Below are 17,658 nucleotides of genomic sequence, written 5' to 3' on the forward strand. Positions count from 1 at the left end.
TTTTTATTTATTTATTTATTTATTTATTTATTTATTTATTTATTGGTGAATATATATATTTTTTTAATTAATTTTTATTGGTGTTCAATTTACCAACATACAGAAAAACACCCAGTGCTCATCCCGTCAAGTGTCCACCTCAGTGCCCGTCACCCATTCCCTTCCAACACCCGCCCTCCTCCCCTTCCACCACCCCTAGTTCGTTTCCCCGAGTTAGGAGTCTATGTTCTGTTTCTAATGAGGGCTTGTATTTGAACATTAATTATATTCCAAACAACGTCCAGGACCTTAGAAGCATAAGAAGATGAAAAAATATACATATATATTTCTTTCAAAGACTTATAAAATGTGGTTAGAGCCACATAGACACACAGCACTGTGGGGATGTAAAGGATGTCAAAGTGGTGTTCAGTCCTTCGTCACCTAGACCTCTGACCTCTGTGCCCTGTCTCAGCTGCCTTCATTTGTCTCAGGAGGGCTGAGACAAGATGAACCTGGATTCAAATCCTGGCTCTCCCTCTTACCAGTCATGTGACCTTGGTCAAGTACTTAGCCTCCTCGAGCTTCAGTGTCAGTACTGATACAAAGGAAGTCAAAAATAATATCCACTTATAGGGGGGGTATTGATAGCAACATGTGTATGAATGCAATGATGTGGAAGCTCGTGGCCCAGTCCCCAGAACAATGTAAATATTCAATATCACTACTGCTATTCTAGGTCCATGAACTGGAAAACACTTTATGATTGATAGTTTTCACCGACGAGAGTAGTTTACATAAGTGGAGAAGTCGAATATTACTGAGTGACTAGGGCTTGAGGGGAATTTGAAGTCCTATTTTCTGTTCTCCTGCTTCTGCCATCAATTTTGTTGAATGAGTGAACTTCTATAAATAGCAAATAAAATTTTACATTTTTTAAAATAAATTAATTTTGTATTGGTGTTCAATTTACCAACATACAGAATAACACCCAGTGCTCATCCCGTCAAGTGTCCCCCTCAGTGCCTGTCACCCATTCACCCCCACCCCCTGCCCTCCTCCCCCTCCACCACCCCTAGTTCATTTCCCAGAGTTAGGAGTCTTTATGTTCCGTCTCCCTTTCTGATTAAAATTTTACATTTATGACATAAGATGTCCAAACACACAAGCTATGTTTGCAACCACTGTCTAAAAGCTTAAATATTTTAAACAAATCAGGTGCTATTTTTAATTGCTGTGTTTGAGTCACTGAGATGAATGCCTCAGTTATGAGTACCAAAACTGAGGTTTCATTTCGAAACATCAGCCATGGATTGCATATACCACAATTTACTAGGCAATGACTTGATTCATCGGGGACGACATTTAGATTTTATATTAATGGAGGATAGTAAAAGTTGTATTCAGTGACTGTGAGGAACTGTGAAAATCCTGATCTTTTTCATATGGTAGAAAAAGCATCTAAAGCTCTACATTTTAAGAATAAACTTTAAATTTTGGAATAAGTTTAGACTCACAGAAGAGTTGCAAAAACAGTAGAGAAAGTGCCCACATATCCCTCAGTCTGTTTGAGTTTCCCTGAACATTGTCATCTCAGACTATCGTGGTGCATTTGTCAATACTAAGAAACCAGGATTGGTACATTAGTATTAGCTCTACTCTTTATTCAGATTTCACCAATTTCTCCAGTAATATCCCTTTCCTCTTTCAATATCCAATCCAAAATATCACATTACCTTTGTTTACATCTCCTTAAGCTCCTCTGGTCTGTGACAGTTTCTCAGTCTTTCTGAGTTTTTTGTGACCGTGATGATATTGAGGAATATTGGTCAAATATCTGGTAATGTCTTCTATCTGGATTTGTCTGGTGTTTTTCTCATGAAAACATGAGGCTAGGATTATGGGCTTTCAGAAAGAATGCCATAGAAGGTGAGTGTACTCCTTGTCACATCCCATCAGGGAATACATGATGGCAACATGAGTATTACAGATGGTGTTCATCTTGGTCACTTGGTTTTGATGGTGTTCACAAGGTTTTCAACATGAAGATACTGTCCATCTGCACTGTTGGTTGTTTGGAGATAAGCCAGTAGGTCCAGTCCCTCTGGCAGGTGGGACGAGGAAGCCATTAAGTTCCAGCTCTGTAAAGAAGACTTGTCTCTTCTCCTTCATTTATTTATTTGCTTGTGTGTGTGTTCATTCATTCATTCATTCATTCATTCATTCAATAAATCAATCATTTCTTTATACCACCACAGATTCATGTATATTTATTTTGTACTTTGGGTGATAATCCAATGCTACCTTATTTACTTCATTGCTCAAAATGTTCCAGTTTTGGCATTGGAGGATCTTTCAGATTAGCTCCTGTGTCCCTTTGAATTGCCCTCATCCTTTTGCTTTTTCTGAGCACTTCTGGACTTTCTGGCACTACAAGATACTCTAGGTTGTCTTGTCATCTCCTGCCCCAGCTCTAGAATCAGCCACTCCTCCAAGGATCCCTGGTCTTTTTCTGAGGAAAATGGCATTTAGAAACTGAGATCTGGGTGCTGGGTATGTTCCTCATTACTGGGGGAAAATTAGGCATTTTTAAGTACAGAATAGGGAATCTGTCATCTTGAGTGTCCTTTATGAGTAGAAAATTACTGAAAAGATAAATTTGTTATAACTCTTGTTATTGATAGCCTCTCCTCCCAAACCAGCAGGTATGGTTTCTGTAACCATTGTCCCGAGGCTGACTTGCTAGTGATGGAGGAGTAAATCCTTAGAATCATCAACTTTGACCCTCAGAGGAAAGGTAGCAAGTCCACTCAGTTACACTTTTGTGGAGGCTAGTGTTATCTGGAAGACTTCTTTCACTTTCCCTACACACAGATAGGGATAGTTCTAATCTCCAATGGCAAAAGATGATCCTCTGGTATTAGAAAATTTTCCAAGATGGTTGCTGGTTCTAAGTGTAGACTCCTCCATATTCATGAACATACAGATCTTTTTGTTCAAAAACTGAGCCAAATGAGGGACATCTGGGTGGCTCAGTCAGTTAAGTGTCCAACTCTTGGTTTTGGTTCAGGTCGTGATCTCAGGGTTGTGAGATCAAGCCCCATATCAGGATCCATGCTCACCTTAGAGTCTGCTTAAGACTCTCCTTCTCCCTCTGCCCCTCCCCCCCCACATGCACATGCATGCACATGCTCTTTCTCTCTCTCAAATAAATAAATAAATCTTAAAAATAATAAACAAACCAAAAACTAGGCCAAGTGAGAACTGAATCATAGCTCTTTAGTGCCCTGCATTCCAGACTCACGACAACCCACATATATGTGTTGGAAAATGTGGAACAAACACTGGATTTGCAGCCTAAGGCCTGGCTGTGGGTTTGCTCTGCCACTTGCAAGTCATACAGGTTAAAGTAAATCCCCTTTGCTACTTTGATATTTATTTATTTTTTAATTAACAAAACAATAATTTTTTTCCTACATTAAACATTTTTTTAACTTTTAGAAAAATTGCAAGAATAATACAACAAATACCAGTGTGTTCTTTACCTAGATTCATCAATTGTCAATATTTTGATTTGCTTATTTTTTTTCTGAGGGATGGCCAAGACAACACTGTTTTCAGGATATGTAAGAAGCTTGTGTCTGCAGGTGGGCTTGTCCACATGTACTATGTTGTGGGATGGAGCCGGCCGTGAGGAGAGGAGGACCCTGCAGGCTTGGGGCCAGTGACCAGAAGCTTACCTTCCTTACACTGCTATGTTCTGTAGGGAATCCTAAGGATCCAAGAATTTTCCATTTGAACCTAGACTACCAGGTCAAAATAAAGCTTTATTTGTCAAGGCAGGAGGATAAAGTTTATTTTATTAGTTTACTAGATTGAGCTGTAACTTTTAAACCTCCCGAAGTATTCTGTGAAGGGCTCCATTTGTACCATAGTCCTGGGCCAGATGTGGGCAGGGGGTGGTGAGGCGACACTTAACACTTATTAGAAGGGGAAGAGGCATAATGCTTTCCACTGATTTCACTTATATGTAGTGTGAGGATTAGAATGAGTCATCCCAAGATGTGCCAATTTGATGTGCAGATTATTTCGAACTGAAAACAGTTAAGGCCCAACAGACTCAGAAATTTTGACCTCCCACCTTTTACTGCCTAAAAGAATTTGGACAGAGGATCTGCTCCAGGAAGGGAGCTCTCACCATAGATAACTACAGTATAATATGAACTAGGGGTGGCCAACAGAAAGAACTTATCAATGTCTGTTGTGAGAATTCCTCACTGTGTTCCATTGTTGCTGTATGGCCCAGCAGACATTTGTTTACTGAACATTTACTTTTTTCCATCTTCCTATGCATTGCTTTCCTTCCCTCTGGTCCCAGACTCTTAGTTCTTAGTTCAGAGTGACATAAATACCTCATTTCCCCCAACATCTTTGGAGTCTCATGTTTATGTGGATTCCCGAATACAGATGTAATTAAATTTTAAATTTTATTTTCTCCTGTTAATCTGTATCATGTCATTTAATTCTTAGACCAGTCAGAAGAGTTTTGAACGGTAGGTAAGAATTTTCCTCTCCAACAGTAGAAAAAAAGTCTTTTTTCTTTTTAAATTACTACTTCACCTCCATTGGCTAAAACATTTTGAAAAAATATCAGCAAAATAAAAATTGTTTTAAACTAATTTTTAGTTCAGTTTTTTTTCAAACCTGGCAATTCATTGGAAGTCTGTATATTAAAAAAATTTAAATGTAGATACCTATGTTGTACACCTAAAACTAGTATAACATTATGTATCAACTATACTCAAATTAAATGAATGAATAAATAAACAAATAAAATAAAAAATAAAATATCAGATACTTGTAGGGGCTGAAGACAGGCTACCCCAAAGTGAGCAACTCTAGTATGAAAGCAATTGAGGCCCTGTGGGCTCAAGATAAACTTTTGCCCCTCCCTTAACCACACAGAAGAATCTAATTTGGGGATCTTTCCCAGAATAAAGGTTATTAGCGGAGATGAATTTTATCTGAGTGGCCCATCTGTATGGCAGGGCAAACATCTAATTACCAAACACCTGCTCTTCTCTGCCCTGTGAACTACATTCCTTCCCTCTGAAGTCCCAGGCCCCTGCCCCCTTCTCCTTAGTTTTTGATGACATATAGACCTCATTTTGCCCAACAGCCTTGGAATTTCCAGGTCTCTGTGGGTTCCCGTACATACAAACTTAAATTTGATCTCCTCCTGTTAATCTGTCTCATGTCAACTGGACTTTTGGTCCAGCAAGAAGGACCGTGAAGGGGAGAGGAATTATTGCTCTCTCACAGTACCAAAATAAGATCACCCATCCACTGGTAAACAACATTAAACTATGCCTTTGGCTTCCAAATTTCATCTGTGACTGCCCATTTTTAGCTGGAACTGCACATCATAGAAATCTCAACAGAGAGAAAGCTTTAGAGAAGTGTAAATTTAAACTCTGGCTTAATTGCTTTTCATCAATTGGCACCCCAGGCATCTGTTTTAATCTGACTCAGCTTATTTTAAGGGATGTGAATTCAAAGCCTTGGGATGCTGCCAGGCAGTGTGGAGTAAAGAAAGTGAGCTGTGAGAAAAATCAACTGCCAGAATGCAACAAAAGTTTAATTATTTTTACTGAACTATTGGATATGTGTGCCACATAATATAAATGTGGGAAGTTGGAGATTATATTTTAAATTCAAATTTGCAAAAAACAAGTTGGAATGTAGATGTAATTAAACTATTAATTTTTCTTTCATTGTTCATTATGTTTAAATTGGAAACTGGAAACCTGACGTCTTCTCTTCTGCATCAAGAAATCTGTACCAGAATTGACATTTCATAGTGTATATGCAATGTGGAATTCAATTTTATCACAATCTTTAGTGTTATTATTTTATTGCTTTATGAGTTTACAAGCACTCCTGATCAGAGGTAGAAAGTTTGCACAGGGGTTCTTTAATTTAGGAGAGCTGCTGCTGGGGTACATACAGTTCTGGCATTCCCCCCCCTGCCATATTTGTTGTTTGGTGTGATATCGACAATGATTATAGACACTGAGAAAGGCCAACTTAACCATGCTGGTTTATTTTCAGATATTCATTTTCCACGTTCACTTTTCGGTTCCATGACTCGGGATTATGCAGTGCAATCCACACTTTTATTTCTTGAAACTGATTTCAACGACTAGAATCCCTAATTTGGGCCAATTCCTAATGAGCACTTCTCAGAGAAATGGTTAGTGCTTCAATGGATTGTATCATCCAGTGAAAGGGCCATGTATTCAATCTAATCTCTGGTTGGGAGCCGAGGCCAGACTGCTCCTCAGATGACTGGAGCAAGTTATTTTCTTTCTATTCCCTTTGATGCCATGTGACAAGCAAGACTCTTAAGCTTCATGACTCTTATCACTTCATGGTGCTCAGGGCATGAGCACCATGCTCTGCCTCTTACTCTCCGGTAATGAGCTGATCTCTTTGATCAGTACATGTGTAGTTCATGGTTTTAATTACTGAGTTTAAGATGTGTTCTATAACTTTTTAGTGCAGACTGATTTCTAGTAAATGATGTAATGAGGGATTTAAGTTCCCTATTATTGCAAAACATTGCCAACTTGAGCTTAAATTTCTCTTCTTCTTTCTTCTTTCTTTCTTTCTTTCTTTCTTTCTTTCTTTCTTTCTTCTTTCTTCTTTCCTTCTTTTTGAGGGAGAGACAGACAGAGAGAGTAAGCATGAGGGGTAGGGGGCAGAGGGAGATGAGAATCCTAAGCAGGGTCCACATCCAGTGGGAACATGAAATGAGGCTCAATCTCATGATCCTGAGATCATGATCTGAGCTGAAATCAAGACTGAGCCACCCAGGTTCTCCTGAGCTTAAATTTCTAGTGAGTCAGTGTTAGTGGTGAACACTACAGGGACATATCTACATTCTGTTTACTAAATTTGTCTAGACTATATTCAACTTTTCATGACTTAGAGAAGACCACAAATTCTTCCCTTCTCTGCATGAATGACTTTATAATGTGACTTTGTAGCTCTTCTCATAAAGAGGAAATCTCTTTCTGTATGTCATGAATATGGTCTGGCCTTGTGACTTGTTTTGGCCAATAGAAGGGGCAGGAGCACTGCTGTGCAAGTTCTGGGTGTTTTTCTCAAGAGGCTTTGCATGCATCTGCCTTCAATGTTTGGCAGACAATAACTGCCATGTGACCAAGCCTGGACTAGCTTGCAGAGGATAAAAGACCATGGGAGAGGACTCCATTATCCCAGCCATGCAAGTGAGGCCATCACAAAGCAGGCAGCCCAAAGCCATTCTTCTGCTAACAACAGAAACACATAAAAGAGTCCTGACAAATCAGGCCAGCACTGCCTAGGTGGTAAGAACCGTGTAGCTGAATCCAACTCATGCTGCCAAACTGCAGAACAGTGAGATAAATGACTGGCTGTACACTTAAGCCATTAAGTTTTAGGGTGGTTTGTTACATAGAATTAGTACCTGATATGATTTATCTCAGTACACTGTTGACACCATGACCAAAGTCTCATCTTAATTCTTAATGATACTGAAATGAATATAGTTACTCCAAGTGGTATTGTTTATACTTATAATCTTATAAGTTGCCATAGAAAAATGTCATGGATTAATTAAAATTTTCATAGACTTAGCCTTTCAGTTCTAAGCAATATTTTCTACTTCCTGAAGATCAGCCAATGCTTGATTCTCTTCAGGAGACAATATATTTTTTGCCCTTAATAAGACATTCTTTTATAGATTTGCCTTCTATGAAAGTGTTTGTGCTTGGAAAACCTTCTATTAAACACATAGCTGAATTTTCTAGTGGTAACATTTAATTTAGGAACATGAAAAAGAAACTCCATTTAAAGTTCAGTTCTGGGGATCCCTGAGTGGCTCAGGAGTTTAACGCCCACCTTCGGTGCAGGGTGTGATCCTGGAGTCCCAGGATTGAGTCCTGCATTGGGCTCCCTGCAGGGAGCCTCCTTCTCCTTCTGCCTGTGTCTCTGCCTCTCTCTCTCTCTCTCTCTGTGTGTCTCTGTCTCTCATGAATAAATAAATAAAATCTTTTAAAAAGTTCTGTTCTGTTTTTTAGTTCATTAAGTTCTTTAGCATGCATCTTTCTTGAGCCTGGTATAATTCTTACTATAATTAATTTCATAATAGTATCTTTATTTGTATTTAATTGACAAAGGCACACCTTATTTGCATACTTATTTAGAACTATTTTTTACTTTTCACAAAGAAAGTATCTCTTTTTTCTTGAAACTACAAGTTTTCATTCTATCTTGTTTTCCCACTTTTGGTAGAGATGTGGGTAAAAGTCACTCTTTTCGTAAATCTACTATAAATAAAATAATTGGGTATTTGAGAGAACACATGGCAGCTTGTCATCTGGCTTCAGATTCAAGGAGATGACAGGGGGGCAGCCCCAGTGGCGCAGCGGTTTAGCGCTGCCTGCAGCCCGGGCCGTGATCCTGGGGACCCGAGATCAAGTCCCATGTTGGGTTCTCTGTGTGCAGCCTGCTTTTCCCTCTGCCTGTGTCTCTGCTTCTCTCTGTATACGTCTCTCATGCATAAATAAATAAAATCTTAAAAAAAAAAGGAGACGACAGGGGCTGGTGGAGACTATAGTTAGTTGGAGAATATACACATTGCATTTGAAAGCAGCCAGATATTCAACCACAGTATCATTACCAAGTCTGAAGATCTGACATAATCTGATTTTCTAAATTTTTAAGAGAAGCTCCAAATACAGATTTCTATGTGAAATATCCTGATTTCCTAACTTCAACTAATTTAAGCTATCCTTTAAACACCATGTGAGTCAACAATGTGTACCAAATGAACATTTGTGCAGCAGGCTTTTTATACTTCCCCTAGGGTCAACACATAGTACTGAGCAAAGTGCTCTAAACTCAGACGAGATAACTGAATGCATGAGTAGATGACGGAAGAGTATTCTTCAAAGGGGCACAAAATAGAGAAGGACAATGCTTTCACTACCCTGCCCTTGCTTCTGCTTCAGGATGTGGTGGAGCAAGTTGGGGAAGAAAAGGGGAGACAGGAGTGGCAGGAGGCCAATGATGGAGGCTTTCTGAAGGAGACTTGGTCTCAAGAAGAAAGAAAAGAAGCTCCTTGTCCTGTAGCTCCTTGTGCTAAATATGGTAAGCCACTCTTCTCTTTCACAGAGAAGCTCTTTCTTATGGAGCTTGATAGTTATGAACTCCTTCCGTAGTAAGCCCTCTTGCGTCCTCTTTTGGTTATGGAACAGCTTATGGTTGGGAAAAAAAGTCAGTTACACCAAAGAGATGAAGAATAATAAACTATTTTTCAAAGCAGATCTCTGCTTAGTGGTCCAAGGGCTCTTCTCCCTTTCCATCCATCCAGTGACTTCTGAATACAAGGCTCTTGTGAGCCCATGAAGATACTTCTTAGGTTCAGGGAGTTGGGGGATTTCTTAAACTGTTCTCCTCATCTAATTCTTGGCAATCAGATGGAGTTCCCACCTTGAAGAACTCCAGAATTTAAAAAGAAGGGGGGGAATATCACCATATGTGTTGAGCAAGAGCTATAATGGGGTCATTGTTGGCTTGTAGAAGTTAATGATTTCTTAAGAAGAAATAAGAGGAAATTGATTCTCCTGTATTGGGGTGAGTCATACCACCAAGTATATTGATTTTATAAAGATCACAAAACATATCTAGTCAAAAAATCTCCCATTTCAGAGTAGAAAGTAGAGTCAAGAAAATATTTGAACTGGTTAATGAGATAAATCTGTAATTGGAACATACAGAATCTAGAACTTCTCAGACTCAAGTTCTTTAATTTCCAAGTTTTCCTGGAAGGAAAAGGACTGAGTGTGTGGAGGCTGTGTGCTTGTCGAGGCTTAGGGGTAGCGTGCTAGGGCAGGCAGGCTGTGACAGATCATCACAGTCACCTGTAGGGCTGGGACTAACTCGACCTTGGTGCTTTCATGCAGATGTCCAGGGATAGAGATGGGAATACACATGGTACCATTGACTTGGAAAATCTTGATGCTCTGAAACTGGTGTCAGAGTTGTGGTAATGGAGAGTCCCATGAGGTCAGGATGAAGAAATTTTAAAAGTGGAAGTTCAAAGAATCTTATCCCCAAGAGCATTCTCTGAAATTTAAGAAGGGAAGTAAGGTTGTATGAGTCAGTCAGATCCTCAGATGATCAAGCTACTGTCTTCAGCAGATTCTTGTTATTTATTTATCTGATGTCTTGAGTACCACACACACTTTCCATTAGTTCTTTGATTTCCCTTTAGATGAACTCACCTGAAGCACGAGCTCAGTGGGGAGAGGGTAGCCTCTCATTTTAAAAGCCCAGGGAAGAAGACTCTTCACCCCCCATTGTCTGAGCTACCTTCGGGTGGGCTTGCAACCTGGGTTCAGCCAGTCAGACATCTTCCTTGAAACTTTGCTGGTGGCATGGGGCTGTGGAGCCAAGACCATGGATGGGGCAGTGTGTGGGTCATGTTTCTATAGCAGGACACTTGCTGTGGCTCCTAACACTTGGGCTTCCAGCTCCCATTTGTTCCCACTCATTTCTAAGTCTTGTTTTCCCATTTTCTGAGTCCTTGGTATACTTTCAGTAAAGCATCCCCCTTTTGAAAAGAGAGCCAGAGTTGTTCTGTTGCTAAACCAAGAGTCCTGACTGAAATACTGTCTGAAAAAAAAATGAAATACTGTCTGAAGACTGGATGAGCATAGATGAATGCACCCAGGATCCTATGTATGTGCCTGGATTTGGACACCCAGGTTGGAGAATATAGTGGTAGCAACACAAATAAGATTCACTGGAGACCTCCTGTGAGTTGGTTATAAAATGTCTAAAAGAGACATTACTTCCCATCATAAAAATGGTAGCAATGATCCAACATTAAATCTGCCATTGATGGTATGCCTTCTTTGCAACAGGCATTTCTTAGAAGATCTTGTTCAGGCTTCCAATAACCCTACTAGACAGGGTGTTTGCTCCCACTTGCAGGTAAGATGCCGAAGCCTAGGAGAGGATGACAAGTTCCCAAGGTCAGACAACATGCATGATGATCAACACTCCTGCCCAGCCCAAATCTTGGTTTTTTGTTCTGTTGTGTCACCTGTCTTCCAAAAAACAGAATGGGGTAAAGACTATTCCTAAATATGCCCTGAGAACCAATGTTGTTATTCTGGAGTCTGCACTGATCTTTCCTATCCATGTATCAAGCAGATATTCTCACACCTTCATCTCATTTTTAGATCTTACAGGTTTGTAACTTACTCGTGGGTGCCAAACAGGATCACCAGCTCCGAAGCACAGAGGACATGCTGCTCTTGTTCCAAACATATTCTCTTTTTTTTTTTGTTTTACTAGATAGTTCTTTGTGCTTTGGATCAGTCAGGGTTCTCCAGAGTAAAGAGGTTTATTATGAGGGATATTTTCATTCAAATATGGGAGCATAACCCATACTGCATACTTCTTTGTATGGAGAAGTGCCACAGTCTACCATCTGCAAGCTGGGGACCCAGGGAAGCCCCTGGTGGAGTACTAGTCCAAATTCACAGGTCTGAGAACCACAGGAGCCAATGGTGTGAGTCCAGGTCCAAGTCCGAGGCCCAGGAACCCAGAGTGAGGGTGTGCCTCCTCAAGCCCTTTCCTCACGCTCTTGTTTTGTTCTGTCCTCAGCAAAGTGGACGGTGCCTGCCCACATTGGCGAGGGCTACCTTCTCTACCCAGCCTACAGGTTCCAATGCTGATGTCTTCAGAGATACCATCTAAACACGCTTGGAGTTAATGTTGTCCCAGCTATCTGAGCACCCCTGAGCCCAGTCATGTTGACATGTAAAATTCACCATCACATGTCTCGATTTCACCCCAGGTACTTTCATCAGATTTTCCTTCCTTCAATTTTTTTTTTCCATCTTGCCTGCCAATGATATGGGTCACATTGTTCCTCTTTTTTAGGATTTATTTTCCCCTGCTTTTAATTCAGAATTGCATGTCTTGTCTCTTTGCCTAAACATGTTTCTGAAAACATGTCAAGGATTTTAATTTTTCCTGCAATCCAGGAAGCTAATGATGGTATATGGTGGGAAGTGGGCTGAAGGGGAGGGAAGGAGAGAGTCTGTGCTGTTTGGGGAAAAAAGGACTCTGAGAAATCTGGCATAAAAGAAAAAAAGAGGCAAGTCTGCTTTAGGAATAGTTGCGGTGAACTATCCTGTAAAGACAGGTTCATATTTGACTCAATTATTGGTATTTCTTGATATGAAAGCCTTATTTCATACCTATTTGAAATTTCTAGGACTGAGGATTGAATTGATATGATTTTAAGGCTGATTGAGTATAAAAAAATTCACTTTTGGGGGGAGAATATTCACATTCGAATTGCCTAGGAAAGTCAAGTTGTTGGGTTTTTTTTTTTCCTTTTAAATTGATGTGAAGTTAATTTAAAAACTGTATTGGGATGCCTGAGTGGCTCAGTGGATGAGCATCTGCCTTTGGCCCAGGTTGTGATCCTGGGGTCCCAGGATCAAGTCTCACATTGGGCTCCCTGCATGGAGCCTGCTTTTCCCTCTGCCTGTGTCTCTGCCTCTCTCTCTCTCTCTCTCTCTCTCTCTCTCTCTGTCTCTCATGAATAAATAAGTAAAATCTTTAAGAAAAAACTGTATTAAGAATTATTATTTTTTTTAGGAGTGGGAAGTAAAGGGTGCAGAGTGAGGAAGGGAATCCATTAGCCAAGAACTCACTGGCTTGAGGGTGGTTTTCCACATAATTAAATTAATGTGGTATGATGTAGTCTGCATGCCCCACTGTCACGATAGGAACAGAAGTCTGCCATGGGTGCAGGGGGTGGTTGTAGGAGCTTACTCTCACAGCTGGTTTTCTTACTGCAATCAGAAGTATCTACACTGCATGATTATGTTTAATTTATTCTTTTACACAGGCCTCCTGAGGTGGGTGATAGAAATATGCATGACAGTCAAGATTCAAATATCAAGATTTAAATCATACTGGAAGGTCCTGCCCACCGTGTGTTCAAGTGGCTGAAAGCTCAGTTTTTGGTCTTCCTGTGACCAAAGCAAAGAGCTGTTGCTGAGTCTTGTTTTGGCATGGTGACTCATAATTACTGACAGGGACATTGGGTTTGCCCTTAGTGGCAGCATCCACGGCTCCTCCCACGTTGAGGTCCTCTGTTACCACCAAACCCAAGGACCGTGGCAACATGTCCCCCAGGGGCTCTGCTCCGCTAATTGTGTCCTGGCCTGGGCTCCTGCTCACTGTGTGCAGCAGCTGACTTGGCACTACTGGCCCTTGGGGACTCGTGGGCAGCTCCTACTCACCAAGGTTCCCATAGCCTGTGTCCCCTCAGTGGCCTGGCTGTCCTAGCTGATGACCCCTGGGGCTGTGCTGGTTTCACCTCAGGCTGCAAGAAGCATAGTCGTGGGTGAGGGGACGGAGAGAACTGGAAGGGTAGCTCAGCCAGGCCAGCCCTGCTCCCTGACGGTCTGGATCTGGGTCATGAGCAGATCATGGACGGGATAGCCTCAGAACCTAGCTAGCATCCTCATGGGGCACTTTTGAGTCACTGGTCACCTCGCTGACTCCCTGGTAAATATTTCTCCTTTTTCTTGCAGCAGTGGCTGAGGACTCCAGGGAGGAGATACACAGGTGTCCTGATTGGCACCTGGAGACCCAGACAACTGAGTCAAGATCAAGACACAAGTGCAGGACATTGCCCATTTACTGTAGCTCCCTCTGGGGTTCTCTCCATGCTTGGGCTGCTCAGCTGAGGCTACTCTTTCTTCACTGTGAAGCAGACAATGGAGGGATCCTGAGGAGGAAAATGTTCTCAAAGGCGAAGGAAGATAAGGTATGTTAAGGGCCCACCATGCTTAAGGCACTGAACTACATTACTCTTTGGAGAGGAAGTCCCTAGAAGAGAAGATCCGGGAACTTGGACCCTCCTTGCCTTCCTAGGTCTTCCTAGAGGCTCTGCCGGAGGAAATGAGAGAATCAGGAGTAATAGGAAACAATGAGGCTCCTACAGCCCAGTTCTGAAACTTCAATTCCCAGGGCTTCAGCCTCTCGGCCCAGACAGAGAAGAGGCACAGTAGCAGCAGGCTCTGAAAGAAACCAGCACCCTTCCCGCATGCCGAGGCGTGGTTGCTGTCTGTGCCACTGCTGGGCAGGGCTCTGCTAGGCCCTGAACCCCCACCTCGCTCAGCTCCAGCAAAGACAGATGCACTACCCCCAAAGTCACCTGCTACTTCCTGTCCCTGATAGCCACTACAGACCTGAGCATAAGCCACATCCAGAAACACTGGATCCTCTGGAAGAAGGACAAGGTTAGACAGAAGGCTGCAACCAACAGCACTTTCCCCAGCCACTTGCTGCGTGCCTCCCTTGATGGCCCAAGAGAGTCTCAGCAGGACCTGGGCTGTAAAGGACATCCCTACAAGCCTCACCTCACAGGTGAGCCCCTCCCTTGAAGCCTCTACCTGACAGCAGTACTTACCCTAGCTCTCTATGGGCTCCTGGTGCATAGGAAGAGTGAGTTAGATACCTGGGCTGCAGAGGTTCCTGAAAGTACAGAGACATGGGTCAGTCCCTGAGATAGTGAACTGGGGAGAAATGCTGGCCAGGTGGCTAAAAGGTAGACAGTGTCAGGGGATCCAGCACTGGGAGAGGCACAGGGCCTGGCAAGGTTGGTTCGCTTGGTGCTTGATACACCTGGAAATGGGCAGTGCAGGTGAGGTCAGCCAGGAGCAATACTTGTGGTCTGGCATGACCAAGATGGATCTAAGCTGGGAAACTTTCTCTCTCTCAAGTTCAAAGAAAACTAATCACATGATTGGAAATTTTCACCAACAGCATTGCTCATTATCATTTCCTTCAAAGATCTAGACCATGCACGTATCTTTCTATCATATTGGGCTCATGTCCCAGAAAAGATACTTCACTCCCAGTAACTCACGATGCAACCCAGATAAGAAATGAAACTTTGACTTCAAACAAAGCTTTGTGTTCTCTGATATGCCTTGAAACTATATCATTACATCTAAGGGCAGCAATGCATCCTGCTGGCCAAAGTGGTTTAGACGAAGATTCACAGTCTGAACAAGAAGGAGTCTTGGACACAAGAGTCAAATGCAACATCAAGGAAGAAAACGGGATAAAATTATGTGAATATATATCAATTGTCATCAAGGCAGGGCTTTAGTGTACATTTAATGCAGTGTTTCTTTTTTGTGTTCTGAAATGTGTCATAAAACATTGTCTTAAATCTATGGCATGTGTATCGATTCTGGAGCCAGACTTCTGGGCTCAAAATTAGACTTCATCACTCGCTAGCTGTGTGACCTTGACTAGTTTGCTTATCCTCTCTGTGTCTAATTCCCTCGTATGCAAACAATACTGCATACAGTCAATCAACATACATCCAGCTCTTAGAACAGTACAGGGCACAAGGTAAGAGCTATGTTAAGGATTAGCTATTATTATCATTAGGAATGACAATTTTTCATCATTGTTTCCAAAGGTAGTGTTGGGGGAACAATGAGACTTCCCTGAGACAGTAGCACTCAACTGGAATATGAAGTAGGTGTTAGCCAGGGACGGGGACGGAGGGGCAGGGTGGTCGGTGGCAGAAGCTATTATCTCAGGAAGTACAGCGTGGGCTCAGGGCCAGAGAAGGCAAGAAATGTAGAACGCAGCACATTCAAATTCCTATTTTGAGATATTTCTTGAGTTCTGTGTTTTGAATGTTAAGCCAGGAGAATTCCAGTATCTTTAGCATATGGTACATGCACAATAATCTTTGACTAAATGAACCAGCCCGTAAGTGGGGACTCAACACAGCAGCCTTGGTTATGGTTGGCACCGATGCCCTTCCTACACAGCAGAGCACTGGTGACAGCCAAGGGCCAGCTCTGTGGGGCACACAAGGGGTCTCCTCATCCTAGCACCACGGAAGTGGGTCTAGCCGGCTCCTTGCCCAGAAATGTGCAGTCAGGACCAGCACCCCATGCGTCATGAGACCGCTGTCCTCTACTCCTTGGCTGTCGGTGCTCCAGACTATCCTGCTCTCTCCCTCCTGGCACGGTGCCTGGCAGGGAGCTCAGGCTGCATACATGTTAGCGGAATGAATGACAAATGTGAAATTCCCGTCTTCCCAAGGGTAGCCAGAAGGTGCTTTATACCTGGAAAATTTAGTGATTTGGCTACTGGCTGGCTAGCCTGAGTGAATGACTAAGCTTCTGTGGGCCTTGGTGTACTTTTTAAGAGTAATGTGTGTGCAACAGAGCATGGCTCTGGGGCCATGCCTCCTCCGCCTGCTACTGGCTAGGTCACTTCAGGTAAGTTGTTCAACCTCCTTGTGCCTTGGTTTCTGTATCTGTGAAATGGGAAAAATAGTAATAATACCTCTCAAGTGGAGATTAAATTCATCAATGCGTGCAAAGTGTTGGAAACAGTAGCTGGCACATGGTCGGTGCTCAATATTACCTATGTTGTTAGTTTTGCTAATTAGTCCAAACTAGCCCAAACCTGGCTGTGCATCTGAGTTACTCAGGGGACTTAACTGTACATAAAGGAACTGAGTGGCCAGGAAACTAAGCAGCGTCCCCATCACTACAGCAAGACCCGGACCCAGAGGTATTTGCAGAGGGGCTCGAGGAGGGTGAGTATCAGCTATGAATGTGCTTCTGTGTGAGGCAGGACCCTGTCCTCCTCACTTGGGCTGTGTGCTCACCTCAGGAGCCTGATCCCCCTGCAGCTGGGACAGCTCCAGGGAAGAATGTGCTGGGCTGGGAAGGGTGATGGGAGCACCAGCCGTCCTCTGCAGAGACATCACAGGAGGGACACACTACCGTCTGTGCTATGTGCTCAGATCTCTTCATGCCCCACTGCTTCACTATTGTCTTCTCTGATCCACATGTGCCTTCCTGCCAGCTCAGTCCTGGCACCAGGCTGCTCTCTAGCTTTAGCTCTCTGTCCATGGTGATTGCACCTCCCAGGAAACTGGTATCCTACTCAGCCTCTGGAGCATCATCATGAGCACCCAGTATAGAAAAAGTAAAAGGAAGAGGAAAGTGGTGGCCATTCTGAAGTTTTGTGATGCTTGGTCTCTGGTCCTGATGCACCAGCAGACAGGAGAGAGGTTCAGGATGGCATCAGGACCTCTCTGGAATAAACCCTTGTTCCCACCTGTCCTGCTCTGTCCTCCTCTTTCCAGCCCCATTGTCCCTTTTCAGCAAACACTCCACACATGAATTTGGGATTCCTGGCGCTGTTTCCAGATCCAAAAACCCACAGCTTCTCTTGCTATTGCTTCCCCATCTTTCCCCACAGCCCTGCCTCGCATATACAACTCATATGAACATACACAGGAGGTAAGGACAGAGGACATTTCCTATCATATTCTTGCTGAAAACCATAAAACCGTCCGGGGCTTCCATGGAACATATTGCTAAATGTAAAATGATTCAGATGCCCAAGAGCTGTTTGAGCAGATATAAACTGGCTTCTTGAACTTGATAGCAGCTTTTTAGGAAGAGATGTGTCTCCATTTCTATGTCAGACATTACCTCTGTTCCTTCTGAGCTGGCTGACTGTGGCATGCCATGACCAGGAAGGGGACAAGGG

The sequence above is a fragment of the Vulpes lagopus genome, chromosome 1, assembly GCF_018345385.1.
Source record: "Vulpes lagopus strain Blue_001 chromosome 1, ASM1834538v1, whole genome shotgun sequence".
Taxonomy (NCBI): domain Eukaryota; kingdom Metazoa; phylum Chordata; class Mammalia; order Carnivora; family Canidae; genus Vulpes; species Vulpes lagopus.